The sequence below is a fragment of the Rhamphochromis sp. 'chilingali' genome (assembly GCF_963969265.1).
Source record: "Rhamphochromis sp. 'chilingali' genome assembly, chromosome: 14".
NCBI lineage: Eukaryota > Metazoa > Chordata > Actinopteri > Cichliformes > Cichlidae > Rhamphochromis > Rhamphochromis sp. 'chilingali'.
Window position 1 is genome coordinate 12,126,453 of NC_137941.1, and position 10,627 is coordinate 12,137,079.

Sequence of the window (10,627 nt, forward strand, 5' to 3'; positions counted from 1 at the left end):
GTGTGTGTCCAAGTTAGTCTCAGTAATTGGGCCGGCTCTGCTCTCCCGGGGAGCTCCCGAAGGTAGAAAAACTCAACGTTCCATTACATCCTCCTGTTCGCTCCTTTCATTCAATTCGTCACACACCTCCTCTTCACCCTGCAAGTGTTTGCACCTGCGTGTATGTAGTGTTTGTGTACGTGTGCCTGGTTATTGAGTGTGTGTATGGTTATGAGTTTGCTGAGAGTGGTATGTCCTTGTTTGTGCGTGTTTTTTGGGGGTTGGGGTGTCTCATAATGAAGCCATATGGCCTGTCTGTTAGCATGCGAGCTGCCAGCACTCAGAGCTGAGATGCTGGCAAAAAGCACTAAGATCAGACGTGAGTGGCATACTCCTGTCTTCTTCTCTTTCCCATCCCTGCTCTTCTTCTTTACCCTCCCCTCCCTTCTTCTTCTCCTCTCTGTGCTCCTCCTCTTTCCTTCTGTTGTTTGCTACCCATCTTTCTGTCCCTATCTCGTCTCGTGCCTACTCCCATCATTCTTCTCATCATCTCATATGTACTTTATTCATTTGTGCATATCCCCAGTTTTTTCCCCCCTCTATTTCCATTTACTCGCATCTTCCCTTATCTTTTTTGTGCTAACACCCACTACTTAGTTCTCCTCTTCCCTCCTTTGTTCTTCACATTAGACCCTGTTGTTTTCGCGTCTCCCTCTCTCTCTTCCAATCAGATTAACTGGTGTGAAACGATCCATTTCCACATTTTCCTCTGAAGCCTGGAGAGGAGACTGTGATCTGACCTAAATTTACATGTAAGGGAGGGAATCTAGATGACAGCACATGAAGGAGGGAGAGAGAGAAAGACCAAGAGATGAGGAGTGGGTGTCTCTGTCCGTCAGGGACTTTCTCTGGACAGTAAGAAAAGTTTTATACTTCTGTTGAATACCTTCAATCAAAATGTCAAAATAATGAGTCAAAATAATGAGTCCAACACCTGCCAGTTGTTCTATTTTAATATGAGCTCGTTAACTGAGCCTAATGAATGTATCACATTTTAATTGTAGTAGGAGAAGAAATATGATTAGAAATTATTTTAAAAATAGGGTAGTATTATTTTAACTTTTTATGTCTAACTATGTCTAACTAAATGAAAGCATTAATATACTGTAACCTAAGTTAGAATCATTTTTTATTATTATTAAAATATGTATTTAGTACGTTTGGGATCAAAGGTGAGAAACAGCTTACATTTATTTACCTTTTGTAAATAAGAATCAGAAAATAATAATCCATAAAAACCCTCAATAATATTTATCATTACTTATTGTTACTTGTTGTAGGGTTTTACCTTACAAGATAAATCCCGTAAAACGACCGATGTTCTGATTTGACACTAAAAAAAATTGAAATTAATTAAATTGAATTGAACGGAATAATTTTCAGCCTGCATTTTCACATAAGTGGTCGTATTTATTTGCACAGAGTAGTTGTTTTAACTTAAATTAGAACTTTCATTTGAATATTTTTTTTCTTTTGATTTGACACATTTAAATTGTGGCATGGAGGTGAAAAAAGAGAGAAGCAATTAAAAGAAATGTTACATCAAACAAGAATGAGGACCCTTAAGTTTAATTTTGAAGGAGGGCAACCTCTTTACAACCAAAATTGTTTGTGCATAAAGAATTTAAAAGAACAGAAGATATCGATTTAGGTTTTATACTTTAATAATCTTTTACCTGTAAATATTTTACTTTTTCTTCTGGGGGATGTAGTTTAGATTAATTATTATTAATTATTATTATATTAAGTGGTATAACTGTTATCAGTGTACATTGTGACCAACACATAACATTAAAAAGTTTGCAGTTTATTACTATTAAGATATAACTTTATTGTTATAAAATTTATTTTGACTGTACGGGTTAAGCTTCACTTTTGAATCCAAATTGCAGAAGAGCAACTGAACAGTTTTAGAAATGTATACGATATTTTTTGGTGGAGAGAAAATTTAACTCGTATAGTTAATTTAATTGTTTGCTTGTTTTTTCTAAGTCTGTACCAAACCTGTTGCAGTTGAACACTGCCTATAATTATGTTTAATATTAGTCAGGTAAATATCAGTTGATTGAATCACATAAATGTGAGTTGATCTGTTGAAAATATCTTTGAGTAAAGCTTTTAGTAAAAGAAAATACATATTTATGTATTTATTGGTGTAAGCTAGAATAACAGGATTTAATTCAATTCTTACTGACAGAAAAAATGTGAAAGTTAACCTAAACATCCATCCCATAAGACTGGAAAATATGTCCTGTCAATCCACAATGTATTTACAATAAAACACTTAAAATGTATGAGGTGTGATAAATGTATATCGTTAGCTTCATAGCATAAGTGCCTAAGTCATTGACTTAGTCAAATGACTTAGGCAATTATGCTATGAAGCTAACGATATGTTATGTACAGTGCAAGTTTTTTTGTGTTTGTGTGTTAGTGTGTGTTTTTAAGTGATGTACCTTGTGTGAAGTACTGTTGTACAAAGCAAGAGAGTTATTCAGAAGAAGAACTTTATCCAGGAACTATCTCTGTGTTTTCTTAATCTGTTCATCTCGGGCTCTCCCTCTTTCTCTATTTTTGTCTGCCATGTGTTCTCCACAGGGAGCAGGGGAGGTAGACTGCTTTCGCATGCATGGGTGTGAGAGGAAGATTCAACACCCCTTCACTTGCTGAGACACACATGGATGACTTAGTTTGTGTGAAAAACCCTCACGCAATGGAACGAGACAGTCTGTCCCAGAGTCAGAGGAGAGAGTGGGCCTTCCTCTCTGTACGTATGTTGACTATTTGTTAGCATAAGGCTGCTACTGTATGTATGCATGTATGCGCCTGTGTGTTTCCTTTTCAGCTTCCTGGCACGAGCAAGGCCCGTGTTTGCCAGTGTTCCTGTATGTGGGATGACTGCAGCTTGCGTGATCAGAACAAAGCAAGAGAGCATGACAGAAAATCCCTCAATACCCGGCCTTTAAAAAATGCAGGAGGCCAACGCACGCAGAAGCAAGTAAGGTAAATGTATAAATTATGGACCAAAAAAGTCTGCTTCAAAAAGAGGGAGAGATCCCCCACATGAGGCAACAAACTTTATTGCATGTGAAGACAGAGCACCGACAGCTGCGGAGTGCTTGCTAGAGTTCCTTCACTCCGTCTTGCTAAATAATGAGCCAGCACCTTTCTAATAAATGGACCGTGTAGAGCTCCTCTTGCATATTGTTGGCATTTAGCCAGTACAGTTCACATACACACTGGCCTGCGAGAAAAAGTTGAAATTTTGAATGTAGTTTCACTTTTGGCTATTTATCTGCAAACTTATAAAAATATGTTGTTTATAGTATTAATAAATATAACTTTACATACAGAAATGAATCTAAACGGAATATTTTTTAAAGCTTTGAACTAAAAGAAAAGTACATTAAAAATATATATAAACCGATTAGAAAAATCAAAGCAAACGTTATAAATATATATGTGGGGCTCGGATGTTTTTTAAGCAAAAAATAAAAAGGTTCCTATTTTAGTCTTTTAATATTGGAGTTTTTAACAATAGTATATAACATTATATTGTGGTGTGTCAAAGAAAAGTGCTTTTGAGTATTTTGCTGGTAATTTGCTGCCTTACCAGTTTTTTTAGGTAAGTATTTAAGTATTTTATTTTTTTAAATTCTGTTTTTTTAATCTTAAAAAAAAGAAATATAAAAAAAACCACTGTTAGACCTGAAGAGAAGGATTACTAAAAATCTACCGATAAGAAAATTGTTGTTAATGTTAATTTTCTTTTTAAGACATTATAAGAAAATAACATCTATTTCTGTATTTTAGAGTAGTTGTTAGTAGTTGTTTGACTTTTTAACTGTTTCTCGCAGTGATGGTCGACTTCTACATTGCAGAGTTTCATATTAGAAGAGAAGAGACTGGCTTGTTGAAATCAAATTAAAATTCATTTTGTTATAAAATATATTTCTAACTAAAATATCATTTTCTGATGGTAAAAAGGTCCTTTGCTGTTACTGATCAATGTTCCTGTCTTTCCTTTAACAACTAATTATCCAAGAAATTATGATTGCTGTAAACCTTTTTTACTACATGCGCTGGACAATTTATTTTAGTAATTTTACCTTAGATGAAGAATTCTTAAATGTACATAAAACTGAAATGTGATCTTTAAAAAACGAACAATTTTGAAAAGCATTTTAGGGGAAGCCCTTAACTACATCACACACTATGTTGTAGCTTACACAGGGACTTACATTTACCCATTTCATTTGTACAGAAATGAATAAGGGGACTGCAGTATAATAAATGTATAACTATTATTATATTCGCTTTTATTAGCTTTTATTAAGAGCCCATAATTTTTCTTTTCTTTTGGGAGAAATTGTTTTTTGGGGCATTTCTTTTAAAAATTGTAAAATGACTATGTTTATGAATCAGTACACAAAAAACTGTTCTGAAATCACCTCATGAAAGCACATAACCAATGCTTCATGTCAGACTAGCAAATGATGCAGCCACTTTCCCTTTATGCTCTCAGAGTCTGTGTGTTATTTTGTGCAAACGTGCAGAAAATGTGGGTTTGTCCGTGTATGCGTAACGTGCACATGCGCATTGGACAGGCTTCCTGGAGTCCTCTTTAAACTGTGCATCAAAGCATGACTAACAAGTCAGCACACAAGTCGGTCCTTGCCTGCCATGACATTGTGGCGTCATCGCTGGGATTTAGATGTCACCTATCATCGTTCAGGCAGGGTCGGAAAATCTTCACCATACATTTGCATGGCAACATACTGTAGCAACTCACTTTACCATTATTACTTGTGGTAAAGAGATTCATCTCAAATAACATTCATCAACACAGTAAGTCAACCCAAATCTAACTGTATTTGTCTCATCCTCCATCACAACCTAACAAATAAAGAGCACCTGAAACAAGAGAAGAAGAAAAAACCTATATGTATTGTAGGGATATAACTGAATTAAATAGACATTATTAACATAAATGATTGTAATGTGTATGCAAACCATTTATTAGGATATTTAGGAAATTTAACAGTAAAAACAGGGTATTTACAGTAAAGTGTTGCTTGGAGCTGGACACAGGGGTAAGGTTATAAACAATAACAATAACGATTTCACTCCTATGGTACTTAACATTGTGCAGAAGTTCTCTACTCACCTTTCTGAAGGTGCAAGTTGCAAAAATATTTGTTTGATACGTAGGGCTGTGAATTATTCAGGAATTGTTTAATAATGCAGAGAAGTGAGGAGGAGACTCAAAACCATGGCAGTAAAAACTGCTCAGGCTGGCTGCCTGTAAGCTCTTGCCACAGATACAAAATGTATTGCCCTATCTCTTTCTAATTGGCAGCAATACCTACTCTTTGCAGACATGCAATTTTCACTCACACTTCATTTTGCACTTAAATAGTCTCTTACACATGCTCCATTACTAAGCAAAGTAGAAAAAATGCAAATTTGCTCATTTGCTTTTCCCATAAACTGGATGTCCCCTGAATGCACCAGGAATAACACATAACTCAGTAGCACTAAGTGCACAAATTGCATTTAAGTGTGTGTGTGCACTTGTGCGTGCGCGCGTGTGGGCATCTGCATTAATCTGGGGATCCTGCAGATACCGCTTTGCCGACAAGCGCTATCATTATACAACAGCTGTACTTGTCACCAAACAGAAAAGGCCCAAGAAAAGTAAAGCTAAGATGATAAAACATCCCCTCCCACATATACACACACGCATCACACATATATACACACGTACACACACACACACACACAACTGGGTTGATCTGTTTAGGTGAGTCACCACTTCTTAAAGCAGCAGTAGGTGGTTATGGCAGCAGCTTTAAATAGACAGCATAAAGCCCTGAGTCAATTGGTAAAGTAACAGAGAGTGACAGAGAGAGGGAGAGGGAAAGAGAGAGAGAGAGAATTAGACAGTGAACACAGGAAAATGAGAGATTGGGAGTGTATTTGAGTTGTGCTGAGTGTGTCGTGCTGAGCTCGAGGGCTAGGAATCATCTCACATCCGTCATGGAGGCTGGTTGTAGGGTCAAACTCAGTACTGTGGCGAATGGCCCTGTTATCACACAGCTTTACATTCGCTGCGCTGCCTTTTCTCAAAGGCAGCAAAACAGGGCTGGAAGAAAACCAAAAATAGAGACGCCCAATTAGAACTGTTCCCAAAGCTTTGATGGAATTAGCAGTGAAAGGAGGCTTGCATAACCCACCCTCCCAAAATGTGCAGACAGCATATGCAACACTTGTCCTATTTACTGGAAATGAGTCCTGGGTCAATTTTATGGTTCTGTGAAAAAAAATTACATAAACAAAATGTGCAGCAGGTAATGCCACGTTGTTGTCGTTTAGTTTTGTGAGACATATTTTGTCTATTGTAGCATTACCTTTGGCCTCATAAAATGCTGACCAGGAACTGGTGTAGCTTACAAATATAAAGATGTGAATCCTGGTGTAGATCCTGCTCATCAGCAGCAGCTTGCCTGGTTGCCTCAGGCAATATAGCCTCAGACTGCTGAAGAAAGAGGCTCACAGATATTTCATCAGATTCATTTATATATATAGCACTTTTAGCCAAGGACTAACACAAGTCTAGGCCCAGGCAGCAACACTTTATTCTACAGGGAAAAGCAGGAATCAGATTTATTAATATAAAAATGAATACTGAAATAGCATATTTGAAATCTGTGCATAACACCTTATAAATAAGCTTTCGCACACCGAAAAAATCTTTCAATTGAATGAAAATTTGCAGAATTAAATTTGTGATTATAAGGCATTTTTGAATGCAACATAAGTTGATGAATATTGAATGGCTGTTTACATTTTACAAGGTTCAACAAAAGATGTTCATCCACAAAGTGACACATTGTGCACAAGCACACAGACACCAATGCAAAGACCTTAGGGATTTGATCATAACTCAGAGGGCAGCAGATTGTATGATATATATATATTCCAGTGGGAGTTGTAAAAGAAATACTTTTTCAATCTATAATAAATAAAACTGATGATAATGATCAGCTGGAAGATGAAGGTTTTTCCCATGATGTATCGTTTTTATAGATTTTCAGTGGCTTGTATAGTTAAAAAACATGTAAATGTACATTTTTCTTTTTTTACAAGTGTAAGAAGTAACATGTATGTATCATGAAATGTATTAGTAATCAATGGGTGACCGCTGACAGGAAAATAAACACGACCATTTACAGTTGTGGTCAACAGTTTATCAATATCTGTTGACCTTTGGGAGTTTTAATTATTTCTTTGAACTCTTATTTTTCTGTGGTGGAATGATTGTACAACATGTTTATCTTTTAAAAACAGAGAATTGGATGTGCAGGTTTGAATTTATTCAGGATTTTTATAAGCTCAGAGTTCAGGTAATGTAATCTTTTTTTTTCTTTATTAAATGTTTCAGTTACTTGTATTTATTTTTTTATTTGAGACCATCCCCAACTTTCATGACAAGCTGGTAATAAAGGTAACGTGAAAGGGGCCAACTTGCTGGTGTAAAGATTGGACTTGATTAGCCCAGCAGAGGCCAAATATGGAGACATATAAAAATGGAAGGGTGAGGAAAAAATAGGGAAATATTACAGCAAATAACGGGTTAAGTTTGAAGGGGCAACTCCCCTCCTCTTCCCTACCCAAGCAGACAAAAAGAGCGTGAGGGAGCAAGAAAATGAAGATTTTTGGGGGGCATCCTCCTCCTTTTTCCAAGCAAGGAGTTGGATGTGGGTGGTGGAGGTGGAGCAAGTCAGGGGGTGGCGAAGAGCGCCGCCGAGCATGCCTAATCGGACAGGACAGTTCCTGCTTATTATAGAACCAAGCACAGATAATAAAATCTGAATCAAACTGCTAGCTGAGAGCCGCGAGAGAACCGCCTCCTCTTCAATTTTTAAAGTTATGGCAGCGCTTGACACTGGGGTGGATCGTATAACACCAGTTTGCGTGCAAATACTTACTTAGCGAGCCAACACGGCCCAAATCTGCAAGGCCGACATGCAGGTGAGCGGCACTACAGCTCTCTAATTACACCACAGCCCCAACAGCTCTCTTCTTCGTAGTTTGTCCCATCACTCCCCTGCCTCACCAACTCACCAATAGTCACGATTTGAGTGTTGACAGTTTATTACCTTCTATTACTTTTAGTGAGAGTAGTGAATCTGAGGATGAATTCATGTTTCGGTTGCTGGGAACTGGTAGCACTCGAATAAACACTGAAGTGCCCAAATATACAAGCAGACAGGGCAGAGGAGAGCAAGTAAGAACAGAGGCACAAACAGTCAAGGGGAAGCTGGCAGCTCTGTGTGAGTTGCAAGCCAACCTTTATCTTTTTTAAATTATGCTCATATGCAGCTGATTTAAATTAGCAAAACACATTTTCCGAAAAAATGTAAAGACGCCCGGATGAAGTTGTTCATCTGCATATCAAACCCAGCTAAATCTGCACTGCCAAAGCTTTTGAATAGTTTTTTTTTGTATAAATTGGTTGTGGCAACTCTAGTATGTTAAAGATTAGTTTATACTGTAGGAAACCAGACACAAATTTGGATTGCTATGTAATGCAGACAAACAATTTGTACAGTCATCTACAGGCGCAATTTACACCCATCTCTTTTACTCCTTACTGCTTACGGGACAGTTAACATGCATATGCTCTGACTGTTATATATTGAAGAGTAAAAAAGCAACTGAATACATGAAGGGACGTTATAATTGGACTGTCCTGCAGAACTGATTTACTTCAGGGAATTTTATACATGACGAGTTAGGCATCATAACATCTTTAAGCTTAATAGTTCTGAAGTAATGTCTTATGTACATGAGTATGGGTTATGTAAATCCCTATAAATAGTAGTCTTTGCTAACCTGGACTAGATCCACTTTTTCCTTTGCTGTAGTGCTAAGTGTTATTACAGGTCTAATTTATGACATAACTCATCAGTGAAGCTCAGTGTATAGTTTAGAGGTATAGTAATTGTTTCCAGTTTGTGAATAGAATTTGCATAAAAATCAGACCTTTTATTTCAGTCTGTCCTTTATTCAAGGCAGTTAAGCCCAAACCTATGGAATATATTTTGTTTTTCTGTAAATGCACGTCTCATCAAAATCCTCATGCTGCAGCTCTCTTTGGTCTTCAGCTGGTGACTCATTCAAACTTCTCTTGCTTGTAGTGAATTAAATTTAAAAAGTAGATACCTTGTATTATTGTTCTGAGTGATGTTTAAGTGTTAACTTGAAATACAATAGAATGAAATAGAAAACGTGTCTATGAATTTATTATGAATCTTCTTTTTTTTTCATTCCCATTACAGCTGCTATCATCCATTGTATTCAACAACGGCCAACTTTTTGCTCTCCTGGTGGTGGGTGGGTGTACCAACTGTGGATCTGCCATCAGCTGCAGTGCTTAGCCAGTCCCAAACTATACATTTTGTTTTTCATCATCTCTCTTCTGCATATCCGACTGTGTGTCTGTTGGTATATTGTACATTTAATGCCAGTAATAACTGCCAGAATCCACAGAAACTTTTGTTTTTGGTGCCAGATCTGAAGATGTGCCCCCATGCAGGGCTGTATGCATCTGGTGGTATAATAAAAGTTAGCTACAGTGAGGGTCGGAAGAACATTCAGTGACTCTTAGTGTGGCATCATAAAGGATACTTTGGATGTTTATAATTAAAATAATGACAAACTCCCGCTCATTTTCTTGTGCCATAGAAAAATCAATATCTGGTACGCGCTTCAAAGCACTCAAGGGTGGGGATTTGCAAGGGGTGAAAACTGGCAAACAAACACGGCATTTAAACTGGGTTGTGAAGATTAATCATGTGTTCAGTATGTATTGCACTGAAGACAAAAACTCTATTCATGAGTTACTGAAGAGACGGAAATTTCGGAGAGTACTTATTTCATAGTGGCCCAACTGGAAGTGTTATTGCTGTAAATTAGGACAATGTAGTCGAATACATATGCAAATAAAAGCTGTTTATTTGTTTGTTTGTTTTTCTTTGCAAACATAATAAAAAAAATGATGTATACACGATAAAGACACAGCTGAAAAATTCTATGCTAATACGTTACATCGATAATTTGTTGGACAAACTTTTGCAGTTTTGTAGTTTTCCTTCTGTACATCACCACAGCAGATTGCTGTCCCCCACAAAATTAATTGTATAATTGAGTGAAGGCCTGTTGCCTCAATATATTACTACTATATTACAGAGATAACTTCTGGAGTTGATATCTGATGTCTTGAATTTGTATTTTATAGTTTTTTCCACTGTAATTTTTAAAAAGACACCCAAAGAGATGGCAGTGCAAGTGATTAGGCTAAAACAAAATAAACCTTACAGAGAGAGAGAGAAAACAATAATGAAAAACTGAATGCAGAAACACCCACAAATAAGCAGCCACTGAAGGTGGCTACAGTAAAGGTCTGGCAGTGCATTTGATGATAAATATCAATGGCTGCCTAACTAGGAATCATTGATTGCAATGATTCTCATCCAGGTATTAGAAACAATCCTTATATATACAATTATGTTAGTTTGAGTCT

The 10,627-nt window shown here is 36.8% G+C and overlaps 1 long non-coding RNA gene across 1 annotated transcript; it reads left to right on the top strand.

Moving 5' to 3' along the window:
* Positions 1-646: 646 nt before the first annotated feature.
* LOC308410051 lies at positions 647-9,995 on the top strand. Its single transcript, XR_013974110.1, has 3 exons — positions 647-894; positions 2,638-3,042; positions 9,384-9,995. It is a non-coding gene; the product is annotated as an uncharacterized lncRNA (long non-coding RNA).
* Positions 9,996-10,627: the final 632 nt, after the last annotated feature.